This window comes from Scylla paramamosain, chromosome 1 (assembly GCF_035594125.1).
Source record: "Scylla paramamosain isolate STU-SP2022 chromosome 1, ASM3559412v1, whole genome shotgun sequence".
Taxonomy (NCBI): Eukaryota; Metazoa; Arthropoda; class Malacostraca; order Decapoda; family Portunidae; genus Scylla; species Scylla paramamosain.
Genome location: NC_087151.1, coordinates 17,252,354 through 17,267,499, shown reverse-complemented (window position 1 = coordinate 17,267,499; position 15,146 = coordinate 17,252,354). Strand labels below are relative to the sequence as shown.

The 15,146-nt window shown below is 38.1% G+C and overlaps 1 protein-coding gene across 4 annotated transcripts in view; it reads right to left on the bottom strand.

Annotated features, from left to right (window-relative positions):
* The window catches only part of LOC135101636 (vacuolar protein sorting-associated protein 52 homolog), a 241,875-nt gene extending 227,666 nt beyond the window's left edge, over positions 1–14,209 (bottom strand). For 2 of the 4 annotated variants that reach the window (XM_064005905.1, XM_064005933.1), the window contains exon 1: positions 14,086–14,208. The gene's annotated coding sequence lies outside the window, so the exon portion shown is untranslated. Of the gene's footprint in view, positions 1–8,996; positions 9,032–14,085 lie in introns of those variants that run through there. The other 2 variants (XM_064005942.1, XM_064005913.1) reach the window with 2 other exon arrangements.
* Positions 14,210–15,146: the final 937 nt, after the last annotated feature.

Here is a 15,146-nt window from a genome sequence, read left to right as displayed (position 1 = left end):
TAATCAGTTCATGCAGGGAAGCCACAGAATGCTTGACTTCTAATCTCTCTAAAATTTCTGATTGGGGCAGAACAAACTTGGCATTGTTCAATGCCTCAAAAACTCAATTCCTATCATCCTTCCAGACTATACCCTCTTCTTTAATGACACTCAACTGTCCCCCTCTTCTACACTGAACATCCTTGGTCTGTTCTTTTCTTATAATCTAAACTGGGAACTTTACATCTCATCTCTAGCTAAAACAGCTTCTATGAAGTTAGGCATTCTGAGACGTCTCCACCAGTTCTTCTCACTCTCCCTAGCTGCTCTGTACAAATGCCTTATCCGCTTATGTATGGAGTATGCTCCATATTTCCTGAGGTGGTGGGGATTCCCACTCATACAGCTCTTCTAGATAGGGTGGAATCAAAAGCTTTTTGTGTCCTATCCTATCTCCTATCCTCTAACTGACTTTCTTCAGCCTCTTTCTCATTGCCGCAATGTTGCATCTCTAGCTATTTTCTATTTTCATGCTAACTGCTCTTCTGATCTTGCTAACTGCATGCCTCCCCTCCTCCCGTGGCCTCATTGCACAAGACTTTCTTCTTTTTCTCACCCTTATTCTGTGCACCTCTCTAATGCAAGAGTTAACCAGTATTCTCAATCATTCATCCTTTTCTCTGGTAAACTCTGGAACTCCCTGCTAGCTTCTGTATTTACACCTTCCTATGGCTTGAATTCCTTCAAGAGAGAGGTTTCCAGAGAGGTTTCGAGACACTCATTCTTCAACTTTTGACTACTGCTTTGAACCTTAATCGGGAGCTGGCATCTCAGTGAGGTTTTTTGTTATTATATTTTTGTTGCCCTTGGCCAGTGTCCCTCCTACATAAAAAAGGAAGAAAAAAAAAAGGTAAGTGAAGAGAGTCATGAGGTAGGGTGGCTCATGGTGATGGTCTGCATAATATTCATGCAATACAGTTTATGCAATAGTGTTTAAAATTTTCAGATTCCATTACCCCAACATAATGGAGTTACAGAAATGACATGCATACACAATTGTGTATGTTACAAGCAATAAAATTTGTCGAGGAAAAATATTGGGATCTAATAAGTCTGAATGCATATGAGAGGGCTTCAAATGTCAGGTTAAACCCTTCACTTCATATGCTGAACTTGTTTCCGTAACCAAGTCCAAGTCCCGTTCTCTTCACATTGGTAGAGAGCACACGGTGAGCACATTGGACTCAACGGACTCACTGGACTTGGCAACCTGCTGCTTAATGAATCCCAATGCAGTGCTGTGTGAGGTGAGTCCATGAATTAAGTCCTGCATCCCTCTGGGAATCTGCTGGAGAGCATGAGGCAAGTACCAAATGCTGGATTCACTAGTCTGTGGCTAGGTAAATCCCATCATGAGGCAAGTCTGGGAATCATGCAAATCTCTAGTACAGTATTACTGATTACAGTTATAAAGTTACAGAATGACTACTTCACTTAATCTATCATTCTGACTACAAGGTCATCAAGTTTTTTTTTTTGGCAGAGTCATTTTATAGGGCTGAGCCCTTGTAATAGTCTCCATCAGTGTGGTTTGAATTGAATTAGAAGGACTTACAGTCTTCAAACCCATTTCACATTCAACATCCTCTTTTTGCCTCAGCCTATTCTATAGGATGTCTAGAGCAAAGGTGTTTTATCAAGTTAGATGTACTTCCACAGTACTTCAGTAAATCTTTGCACACCAAGCATGTGACGAGTTCAGATGACATCTGCTCCATGTAGTTCCACACCTGAGCAGTTTTGCTTTGCTTGGGTGCCATGGCTGAGGCACACTTTTTTTTTTTTTTTAGGTTACATCCGAGAAAACGTTACTTTATGGCACAAAATAGGCTTGGGACGAGGTGTACACCTTCTGCGTGATGCCCTTGAAAAATCCTTAGAGTTTAAAATATAAGCATATTATGATTTAAGAAAGGAAGGGTTGTACTACAACTGGAAAATTATTACTATTATTATTATTTATTGTCACTAGACATTTACCAATGAACATGCAGAAAAATACACATACATATGGCAACACTAAAATGCTGCTGCTATTGGCCAGCATGAACAAAATTTTTCCTTACATTCACACAATTACATTAACTTTCGATGCTTAGACACCATTCTATCATATATTATACATTCTACTTCGTAAATGCAGAACTGAAACATTCTAATTTATTAGTAGTTCTTAAGTACACTGTGTGATTTGTGATGTATTCAGACACATTAATCCTTACTCATGAGGACTCGGTTATGACTCGAATAGCAGATTTCAGACTCAGATCCCAAGCAGCCATGGTGGACTTGCCGGACTCAATTCCGGACTTGAGTCTTGCCCAGCCCTAATGGACGGTCACTGTTCTTCTCCTAAATCTATTAATAGTGATGTTCCTCAGGGTTCTGTCCTGTCACCCACTCTCTTCCTATTATTCATCAATGATCTTCTAAACTAAATTTCTTGTCCTATCCACTCCTACACTGATGATACCACCCTGCACTTTTTTGCATCTTTTTAGACATTAAACCCTTCAGGAAGTAAACAGTTCATACATGGAAGCCAAAGGATTCCTGACTTTGGATCTCTCTAAAATTTCTGACTGGGGCAGAACAAACTTGGTATTTTCAATGCCTCAAAACTTAATTTCTCCACCTATCAACTTGACGCAACCTTTCAAACAACTATCCCCTCTTCTTTAATAACACTCAACTGTCCCTCTCTTCTACACTGAACATCCTAGGTCTGTACTATCCCCTCTTCTTTAATAACACTCAACTGTCCCTCTCTTCTACACTGAACATCCTAGGTCTGTCCTTTACTTATAACCTAAACTGGGAATTTCACATCTCATCTCTAGCTAAAACAACTTCTATGAAGTTAGGAGCTCTGAGTCATCTCTGTTGGTTTTTCTTACTCCCAGGCTGCTAACTCTTTACAGGGGCCTCATCTGTCCATGCATGAAATATGGGGTGTGTTCCACTCATACCACTCTTTTAGAAAGAGTGGAATCAAAAGCTTTTCGTCTTATCAACTTCTCTCCTCTGACAGTCTTCAGCCTCTTTCTCATCACTGCAATGTTGCATTTCTCGCTATCTTCTACCATTATTTTCATGCCAACTGCTCTTCTGATCTTGCTAACTGCATGCCTCCCCTCCCCCCCGGCCTCGCTGCACAAGATATTCTTTTCTCTCACCTCTATTCTGTCCACCTCTCTAATGCAAAAGCTAACCAGTATTCTCAATCATTCATCCCTTTCTCTGGTAAACTCTGGAACTCCCTGCCTGCTTTTGTATTTCCACCATCCTATAACTTGAATTCTTTCAAGAGAGAGGTTTCAAGACATTGTGTAATTTTTTAATACCGCTTTTGATTATGTTCAGGGACCGCCACCTAAGTGGGCCTTTTTTTATTGCAGTTTTGTTACCCTTGGCCAGTGCCCCTCCTACATTAAAAAAAAAAAACTTGCAAGGCATCACTGTATATGAACAACTGGGATCCGGGACAATTTTTTCATGACCACCTATGATGAAATTCTCTCACCTGCAACAATTTTTCAAAACAACAGCAGCAGCATCTGCAGCCAACCCCTCTCCTCACTAAGCTCACATCACTGTATGGCACTGGCAGCTGCTGTCAGCCCTTCTCATTAAACTCACATCACTGTATGGTGGTAGCAGCAATGGCAGCTGCACCCTGCCCTTCTTCCTAAACTCGCATAATTTTGTATGGCAGCGACTGCAGCAGCAGTGGCTACAGTCTGCCCTTCTTATTAAACAACCATCACTGTCTATGGCAGTGGCAGGACCAGTAGCTGCAACCCACTCTTCTCCTCACTAAACAAACATCACTGTCTATAGCAGCAGCAGCAGCAGCAGCAGCAGCTATAGCTAGCTCTTCTCCTCACTAAATACGCTGTTGGTGGTGGCAATAGCAACGTGCTCCTTCACCCAGTTCCAGCAGCAATACCCTGATCTGCATTATACTTCTCTGTAGCTTGTTGTGACCCATCCCTGCATTAGGTTTTAAAATCCCTGCATTGGAATATGACTTGGAAACTGACTCCCTGCATTAGATGCAATTTGTGCCAGAATATTGTACACTACCAGTACAATAAGTATATATATATATATATATATATATATATATATATATATATATATATATATATATATATATATATATATATATATATATATATATATATATATATATATATATATATATATATATATATATATATATATATATATATAATAAGTACAGTAGATTGTACATTCAATGGTGAATTTAATTTATTTACCATTCTTCCTGCTAACCATGAACAATTTATTATTTTTTTGTGTGGGGGGGGACAGCATCAGAACTTCCTGCACATACTGTACAGTGAGATATTCAGCATACTATGTATTTGACTTAAAACTAATGTGCTATCAACCAATAAAAAAAAAAAAAAAAAAAAAAAAAAAAAAAAAAAAAAAAAAAAAACTTTTTGTTTATGACAGCTAACTTGGCAAACAACCAACTCATCACTTGGGTGAGTACAAAATCTGTAACTTTTTCTGACTTCACCGTTACATGTTACACTATGCTAAGTAATATACAGTAAAATGCATTGTAAGACATTGTATGTATTTTACAGCACTTCTAAATGACATCTTTTAAAATAGGGGTGTGAACTCTTTGGATTTTTTTAAGGCCATCTGACCATTTTCTTATTCTAATGGTGATTCCACAATGCATTATGAACACATTATGGTCATAAGCCAAGTGCACCATTGTAGTTTAACTTGTTTTTGAGATACATAGGGAACTGTGTATGGGGTTTCAGTGTCATTTATTAACATGGCTAATGAGGTGATGACCTTTCTGAACTTTGTGAATGTTAATGATAAGGTACAATATAGTAATGAACTTCCTGTGCACTGTGAAGAACCCAGGGTCCAGGATGATGTTGCTCCCCAGTTAGGTTAGTTGTCCTTCATAAGGATGTCCAGAAAGGGCCACAGCCCTCAAAAGTTAGATTTGGTCTGATACTGTTTGAGGTTACTATCCCTTCAAGTGGGATCAAGGGAGGCACAGCTCCAAATTAGATTTTCCTTAAGGGGTGCAATCCTTGAGATAAGAGGCTAAATTAGTTATTTTGCCATAAATGAAGGTTATTGTTGGTTTTATTATTGTAAAAATATCTCCTTTATTATTTTATTAAATGTTATCATTTACCCACATATGCATTTCACTAGCCTTCATCACTCTTAGGAAATACTTATTTTGCTAGAAAACTGCACTTACATTTTCAATGAAAAAAATAAGTAAAATAAAATTCTGCAGCAGCCATTCCCCCCTGTGGCAGGTCACACTGGGAGATCCTGCCTCTCTTTGTTGCCACCATGTGGGAGGCATGGAATTAACCCCTAAGAGGACCTGCAGTGGTGGTGATTTTCATTCTACTTAGACTGGCCCTCCAGCACTCAACAGTGAAAATAGCCTGTATTCACATACACTTTAAACTTAGCCTGCAAAAGAAGGGCAAATGAAATAGACTTTTTACTCAACATCGTCTTCCTCTTTCTAACAATGCCATCCAGATCCATCTACATGCAGTGGTTATGGCAGACAGCAAGTTGAAGAGGAGAGACTTTTAGAGGGAGAGTCACTTTCCTGCCATGTGTCTGTCTTGATTGGATATGGCTAGCATCTAATGATAACAGATGCCTTGAGCTTTTTTTTTTCATGCATGCTAAACAGTTTTATCGAGTTCCCACTTTATTGCACTCTCACTAAAACATAAAGCAAGTGGTCAAATGCAAGCCAGTAATATGAGCAGCGCTGAGGTGCAAAGGTGGGAGGGAACGGGCAAGCAATTGGACTCATCAGAATCACTTTTGCTGTGTTTGGTCATGGTGAGAGCAGGACAGACACTGAAAGATTAGCCTAACTAGTTTACGTGTAGTTATCAAAGATTGAACAATAAAAATTGACAAAAAGTAGCTCAATTTAACATAAAAATCATTAAGCAGTTTAACAGCTTCTAATCCTCACCTGTTCAAGCAGCTATAGCCCTGTCCAACAGAGAGGGTTAACAGAGACAAGAACCAATACAATTAATTTCTTCTTGTCATGTGACAATTCCTTCTGAACATGTTCAAGCATTTCAAAGAGGTGGCTTGGGGAGTGGGATTCCACCTTAAGGGGGTATATCAGCCCTTTTAGCCATTTTTGCTAAAACTCACTCAATCATTTTGAAATTTTTATTGTGTTTTAATGCTAAACTTAAGCTGTCCTAATGTGATGGCAATAACAAAAAAAAAAAAAAAAAAAAAAAAAATCTAATTTAGTCCACCTAGCATATACATAATGATGTAATTATGACTTTCCAAAATTGCTTTAAATTTCATCTGATTAAAACTAGAATAAATATTTTAGAGTTTTATCTGATGTTTTTTTCATTTTATATATTCGTGTGATTTTTAGTAAAATGTAAACTTGCATGTTTTTTATTTTGTCAGAGAAGTGAGAAATTAGGGGAAAATTTGACTGGAAGATTTGGCAAACCAGAAATTCTGATCACAATATGATGTAGAATATTAAATGGTAATCACTAAAAAAAAATTTGGTTTGGAGAAAATGGAGTGTAAAGATGAGAGAGTCTCTATGATGCCATGCTCCAACCCAACCGAAGTTTTAAGGCGACTAAAAGAGTTCCCTTTAGAGACGTTTGTTCTTCATTTTTTTCATTAGTAGCCTGTCCATCCTGTTGTCCTTCTTTAGGCCCTTGTGAAGAATGGAGGTGAATGGCAGGCTGTGACAGTGATGGAGATTGCTGGTGACATAATCACTGTTGTACTCTATCATTGCCACAGATACTATGAAATCAAGCTTTCTTTTTGTAGCTCTGAGGTATTTCAGGCAGTGTAGCCATATGCGGCTGTGGAAGGACTCATTTGGGTTCTGTGCGAGTCCCTGCAGACATTTTTCATTATTTCATCTGATAAAAGCCAACTATACACTCTCTTCACTAATTTCAGCTGCTCAGGTGGGAAGGAGAGGAATATCTTCATCTCTTGATGGCTTGGTCATGTTTCACCTTTTGCTACAGCAGCCTGGAAATATGAATGAGTGTGTGAGAAACCTCTTCTGCTTTTCAGCACTTGAATGAGGAGCTGAGGACTAAGCCTGCTGGTGTTGGTGGTAATAATATTGCATCTGTTTCTCGATGATTTTCATCCTTCCAGCAGCATGCTCTTGCCTTGACAATGGCCCTCTTCCTCTTCTTACATAAGGCACTTGTTCTTGGAAAGATGAGGCCAAGCATAAGCATTCAGAAGTAAAAGTAATGAAAAGTGTGATTGAGCAAAGCATTACACCCTTCTCTCACTTGGAAGTCCTCAAGGACACTGGTACTGGTAAGCCTTAGCCCTGAGGAAGTGAGGGGATGTCAGGTATTCAGATAGATGCTGTGGTTAACAAGATAGAAAAAATAAATAAATAAATAAAATAAATACATAAATAAAGTAAATAAATAAATAAAAAATAAATAAATAAATAAAAAAAAATCAGAAAAAAAAAAAACATGGAAATGTACATGTTTCCTATGTCTCTGAGTGGACTTTTAAATGCCACCACTAAGCACATATCCCTTTACATGTTCCCTAGACGTTTTAAAAGTGGCTGTAGAACACTAAAAATTTATCTCTGAAATATTGGTAGAACAATGGATGTTTTTTTTGGAACAAATATCTCATTTCACTATTTTTGACAGAAAATGGGTCAAAAAGGCTGATATACCCATTTAAGTTTGAACTATGGCTTACAAGGGTTGTGAGGCGCACTTCCTGGACATGGTGAAACACTCATATAAGACTATCAAACTTTTTTTTTTTTGTAATAAAGGCAAGAATGATATGCAACATATGACTGCCTTATGAGCATCCCAGTATCCATCAATAAGGAATGTTTATTGCAAAAAACTGGTTGGTAAGGTTAGCCTAGGTTATCAAGTTTGGTTAATTTAGGTTAGATTAAGGCATAGTCACACGAGACAGTTTCCTGAGAATTTTGTACTGAGATTTATTCGTGACAATTTTCTATCGAGAATTTGTCAGAGTTTGGTCACACTGAGACCTGCTGCATTCTGGGAAATGTCTGAAAAGAAGCAAAATAAACATGGATATACACTTTACAGTTATTTTTTTAATTCATCTGGATTAATCTAAATTAATTAATGTGATATGTTATTAAAAAAAAAAAAAAAAAAGTAGGGGAAAATAGACCTCTAAAGTAACATCTTAATTAGAGTTGGCAAGCCATTTCCAGGGCCACCATGGGTTTACTACACCTAGTTTTAACCTCAAATCACAAAATGATAAGCAAGGTAATATTAAAGGTAGAAACACTGCAATATCTACATGATGATATAAGTAAGGAATTAGTGCAATATCTACATGAGGATATAGGTAAGGAATTAGTGTGTAATGTGTGCAGAATAATGAAATAATATATATTGAAAGGGCCATTTGGTTACAGTGGCTTGGCACCCCATGGCCCCCTTGGATTAACTAAACCTAGCCTTAACCTTGACCTTAAATCACAATATGAACAATCAAGTAAAACCCTACAAATGACTATCTCTAAATCTGTAAATGATTATGGCCTTCAAGTTTACAAATACCTAATGTTCTTAACATACCTACTTAAATTAAAAGGAAATATTGGTGGAGAGCCACATCACTCTACCTTTTTTAGAATTTTTCTTTTGAGATATACAAGTTTTCAATTAACCTGTTATTTCTCAGCAAAATTTCCTTTGTAGAGTTAGAACTCCAAAGGAATATCTTAATTTGGGGTGGCAAGCCACCCAAAGGTGACTTGGGTTTATTAAACCTAACCTTAACCTCTTATCACAAAATTATAAGCAAAGTAATATTAAAGCCAAGCTTCACTGAATTCTTTGTGGCAGACTCAGCAGAACACTCACAGGTGACAAACTACAGGGCAATCAGATGATCTTTCTCTCTTCTTGTGACTGCAACATGCCAACCTTGAGAAAAAATAAGTAACACACTAGGGGGTGAGGATTTCATGGAAAATTTTGCCAAATTTTCCGTGAAATGTTGCCGACTTTGTATCTTGGTACAAGATTCTCAAGAAACTGTCTCGTATGAACGCACCTTAAGTTAAGTAAGGTTTATCATCTAAGAAGATGGAACTATATTTTCTGACAGATCTTGCTATGTTTTCAAATCACCTGACATTTGTTCTTATTTGATTTTCTAAGTATCACAGGAATAATTGAAAACTAGTGATTTCCAAGGAAAATTTTTTTCAAAACACAGCAAAGTCTATCAAAGAAATATAATTTTGAATAAAAATTAATAAGTACAATTAATAATCACTGAGGTAAGTCACGTTTGCACTTGTCCAAAATCCTGACTCCTGACAGGTACCCAGACTTTCAGGGCTAGGAAAGACACAAGTGGCAAAGGGAAAAGGCAGACTCTGAATAAAGATATACCAATTTTTTTTATCTCATCTATTTTAAGCATGTAATTATTTTGGTATTATTTTACTCTTTCACCAGTCTCAACATGGCTCTTCTTGCCCTTCTCATCAGATAGCGCTTCTCATTTTTAAAAAATTGAATCCCATATATATATATATATATATATATATATATATATATATATATATATATATATATATATATATATATATATATATATATATATATATATATATATATATATATATACCCACTGCATATTTGCAATGCTAACAGCCATTTTTATAGTTTAGTTAGGTTCAGTTAGGTTAAGTTAATACTTTGGTTAGATTTGATTAGCTTAGTTAGGCTAGGTAAGGTTGGTCATAAAATTTTACTCTTTTGCCAGCTCTCTATTCAATACGAAACTATTTTGGTACAATTTTTTACTCTTTCACCATTCTCTCTATTCCAGATGAAACTACATATTTATTTCCTTTCTGGTAATTTTTGGCATGTTATGGATGAATCTGCTTGTTTCCATGCAAATCATTAGTTTTTATTTTTACTCCCACCCTGACTCCCCATCCCCTCAGAAACCAATGATTTGTGATAAAAACAAAAAGTAGATTGATACAAAACAGACTGAAATCTACCAGAAAGGATAGTTTTGTCTTCACAAATAAGTAAGACATCAGTAACACTCACTTGCAACGTTCCACCCTCCCTCCCCCTAAGAGGAATGGCTACTGCTTTCCCATGGCTGCCAGCTGCCTGACATACACCACCACCTGTCCTAACCCAACCAAACAAGACTAACTTAACTGAACCAAACCAACCTGGAATTCTTTTACTCTTTCACTAGTCTCAACATGGCTTCTCTTGTCCTTCTCATCAGACAGAGCCTCTCATTCTGAGTAATTTGAACCCCATACATGCCCACCACAATTATTTATAATGCTGAGAGCAACTTTTAAAGATTTCTCTGTTTTTGGGGGAAGCAAGCTCACTCACTTCTGTGACAATGCTCGGAAGTGACACACCCATGTGTGTGATAGGCGGGTGCTGATCTTAACTGGAGAAGGTGAGTTTGTTTAAGCATATCTATGTCACATTTGTTGTGCAAGAATGAAATTAGTCATGGTGATTGGTTCTTTTGTTTGAGAATGCAGCCACTGGCCAATTAAAAGATACAAAGTTAATTTGGCCAATTATAACATTTTAATTCATCCTGAGAAGGGAGAAGCAGCTTAATTTCAAATATTTAAAAATTATTTTAGCGGTGATGTCTCAATTATTTCCAGTGCATCGCCAGATTTTACGAAAATGAATAATTTAATGACTTCATATTCATTTCTTAATCTTGCCAGTTAGGTTACATTAGGTTTGGCTAAGCTGTGTTAGATTAGTTTAGTTAGGTTAGGTTGCTAGTTTAGTTAGGTTATGTTAGTTTAGTTAGGTTGGATTTGTTTGGATAGGAAAGATTAGTTTGATTTGGTTAATTTTGTTTAGTTGGGTTAGGTGGTGGTGCATGACAACCAGCTGGTGGCCAGTCCTCTCAGGTGGAACACTGTGAGTGAGGATTACTGCTGTGGTACTTATTTGTGAGGACAAAACTATTTTTCTGCCTGTTTTGTATTAATCTGCCTTTTGTTTTTATTGCAAAACATAAGTTTCTGATGGGGGGTCAGGGGAAGGTAAAAATTAAAGGATAATATTGAAATAAAGCTAGTGCACTTCTCTGAGGTTAATACTTACTGTATCTGCAGTATTAGTTGCTGAATGTAATGCAGCATGCAATATCTAATGCAAACTTACAGATACTTTAATAAAATTAGAAATTTGAGTGCCGTAACAACGCTGGGCAGTGACGAACCCTTACGTTTGATAGATGGGTGGGCACTGATCCAACCTGGTGAAGGTGTGTTCATCTGTGCATGCATATGTCACATCTGTTGTGCAAGCACAAAATCAGTTACAAGGATTGGTTCTGGGCAGCTAAAAATACAGAAATAATTTATCCAATCATAGTGTTTTATTTCATTATCTGGAGGGAGAAGCAGTTCAATTTGAAATATTTGAATTAGTCTGAGGAACATGTCTGTCAGCAGTGTGTGTTGCCTTGATTATTTCAAGTGCATCATCAGATTTTACAAAGATAAATAAGGTGACGACTTCATATTCATTTCTTAACCTTGCCAGTTAGGTTAGGTAAGGCAAGTCTGGTTAGGTTAGATTAGGTTAGTTAGGTTGGGTTGTTAGTTTAGTTAGGTTACATTAATTTGGTTAGGTTATGTTAGTTTGATCAGGCTGGTTAGTTTAGTTTAGTCAGGTTAGTTTGTTAGATTAGGTTAGATAAGTTTAGTTAGGTTAAGTTTGGTTAGATTAGGTTAGTTTTGTTAGGCTGGGTTAGGTGGTGGTGACAGCCAGCTGGCAGCCAGTCCTCTTGAAGTGAACATTGTGAGTGAGTGCTACTGCTGTGTTACTTATCTGTGAGGATGAAACTATTTTTTTATATTTTTTCTGGTAGATTTTGGTCAGTTTTGTACTAATCTGCTTTTTGTCTTCACCACAAAACATTAGTTTCAGTTAATCTGGATATCACATACGTGTTACCTACAAGCACAAAACTCACATGTCATGGAGAAGGGTTCAGCAACTTTGCTGTAAATGTAAAAAAAATTGGGGGCATGTGTCTAGTATGGCTGTAATAGCACTCGCGAGTGTGGAGAAATTTGATATTTTCTAAGTCCAGCGAGGTCTGCACCAGTCAAGAGTGAACATTGAAATGATTTTCTTTTGTTTATAACTGGGATTTGTGGGTAGTGGCATATTAGGATTTCATGGTATTTATACAGCTGATCCCTCCAATCACAAACTGCCATTCGTGAGGCCATTCCTGAGGCCGCCAATTACGACTTTCCATGGTAGGTTCAGTTACACTTTTCATTTGTTTTAGAGATGTGTCAGGCGTTCTGATGGAGACTCACTGTCATTTATTAATATGGTTACCCAGTGGAGGGAAGTGAAGTGAACAGTGCCAGTTTTCAGCAAGAAAAGAAATCACTGTGTGTGATATTTAGCAACAGCAATGGTTAAAATGCAATATACAGACATAAGGAAGAGGTTCCATGTGTTTATTAAGGAAGTCGCCATACTGTATCCACCTCCATCGCCCTGAGAATCTCCACACCACACCCGTAAGGTATAACAGTATAATTTTTGAGGTCCCTTGTTAGGATAGGTTATGCTAGGTTAGGTTAGATTAGGTTAGGTTATGCCTGGTTATGTTAGGGGGGGCAGGGGTCCAGGGGGGGTGCAGCCCCAACAGCTAGGTTAGGTTATGCTGGGTTAGATTAACATCCAAGCAGGAGGGATCTAGGGGCTAGGATAGGTTAGGGAAATTCAAAATATTAAGATAAATTTCCTTAGATTTTTTAATGCCCTTATTTCACTTATTTTTCATCCCCCCCAAACCCTGATTTCCCACAGACCCCCAAGCTTGTTTGAGGGATTAGGGGATGATTGGGGGTGGAATGAGGGGATGGACTTCTTATCAAGAAATACCTTGGTTTTGGTAAATTTGCAGCTTCACCCAATAACCCCAATCTCTACCCACACCCCCCCAATCCCTCCAGCCAGCTTGGGGGCCTGTGGGGAACTGGGGGGTTTGGGGGGGACAAATGCAAGTGATATATAGACTTTGAAAATGTAGGGAAATTTCCCTAGAAGTCAAGAAGATTTTCTAAATGTAGCAAACCTAAAACCTATTATAACCAGGGGGCTGTGACCCCCTTGAACCCCCACCATTAGTATATTTGAACACAACCAGAAAGCTAAGGTAACCTAACCTAACCTTACCTAACCTTACCTATCCTAACCTATCCTAACCTAACCTTACCTAACCTTACCTATCCTAACCTGACCTATCCTAACCTAACCTTACCTATCCTATTCTAACCTAACCTAACACACTCCAGCATTGATAACAAACACACGAACACACTCACTATCCTTTCAATGACTGTGGAAACAAGATTCCAGCTAAAAACCGAGGTAAATCTTTGAAATTCCGTCCCGACCTTATTATTCGTTTGCGACAAGGTAATATGGGGTTAGAAATACTCCTAGCAGTGTGATCTAGACCGTGAGACACTTCATACTTACGTGCAATTTATTGGGGGAAACTGCAATTATACATTGGTTTCTGATGGAGAGTCGGGGGATGGTATAAAAAAGAAAATTAATAAATAAATAAAAAATAATAATAATTTGAAGGGAAAACATGCAGATTAATCCAAAAGAGACCAAAAAACTACCACAGAAGAAAAAAAATTGTAGGACCAAGCAAACAGTAAGCTAGCTTTATCTCAAAATTACCCAAAATAATAACTACTGATTAGCGGGGAAAGCAATCAGTTGAAAAAAAAAAACTTTCGCCCGGAATTGAGAGACTGATGAAAGAGTAAAAAATTACCACTTAATATGTATGTGGCTATCTACGTTCAAGTTACGGCATTATTATTCGGTAAGAGAGAGAGAGAGAGAGAGAGAGAGAGAGAGAGAGAGAGAAAAAAAAACTCACCACCACAATCACAGCCAGTGTTGTGATCTTGATCTTGATCTTGATGGTACAGGAGGCTCAGGATCACTCCTAAGCCAGACCTTTGGATCGGCAACTCCTGCAGAAGGATTAAAAAAAAAAAAAAAAGAGAAACGAACAGCATCATCTACATTAATTGTTCCTACATCTGGCACGCCACATTCTCTCTGGAAACTTTTTCATCGCCTCATTCCTTTCATTCGCCTCTCTACACAGTCCCAGCAACAACACCATCCACTCCCTCCCTTTCTTCTCCACTCTTTCATCCTTATCATGCCCTAACTCAATCAGTATCACTTGCATCATCTCATTACTGTCTCTGACATACTTCGCACATTCCAGCACCACATGTTCCACTGTCTCATCCTCTCCCATGTCACACATCTGGCACACTTTGCTGTGGGACTCAGACTATCTTTAACTCCTTGCGTTCACATCTATACACTGTGCCCTCGCCCGGAAGAGATCACTGCCCAGGCTTCTATCATACCACCTTTCATACATCGGGGGCCTCTTTCTTTTTGTACCATTCCACGGTCTTCTTTCTTTTCATCTCATTCTTCCATTCATTCAGTCCCACACATTTCACTTCTCTCTCTATCTCATTCTTCCATTTTTCTCACATTCCATTCAGTTCCCATTCTGCCTCCTCTTGTCACCATCCATTCAAGCTCATTTTGACTCCTCCCAGCCATTCTCATCGCCCACACAACTTGTAATCCACTCCTGTCTGTCATTCTCATGCACCTCTTCTTCCATTTGTTTCCACTTTCATTCCACAGGTACACCTTCCTTGCTATTCTTGCATCATCCATTCTCCCAAGCCTAATTTTATTCCTAAGTGTGGCTTTTGCGAGTCTTTCCTTAGAAGTGCTCCATCCCATATTACCTCTCGAGGCTTCTACTGCTCTTTATCTCGGTGCGCTCAGTGCTATCCTTGCTACTCTGTTCTGCCCCACTTCTAGCTTATCAATTTCACTTTCATTCCATGCAATCATATCCATACCATACATTATACTTGGCACAGCCACACTCTTCCGCAC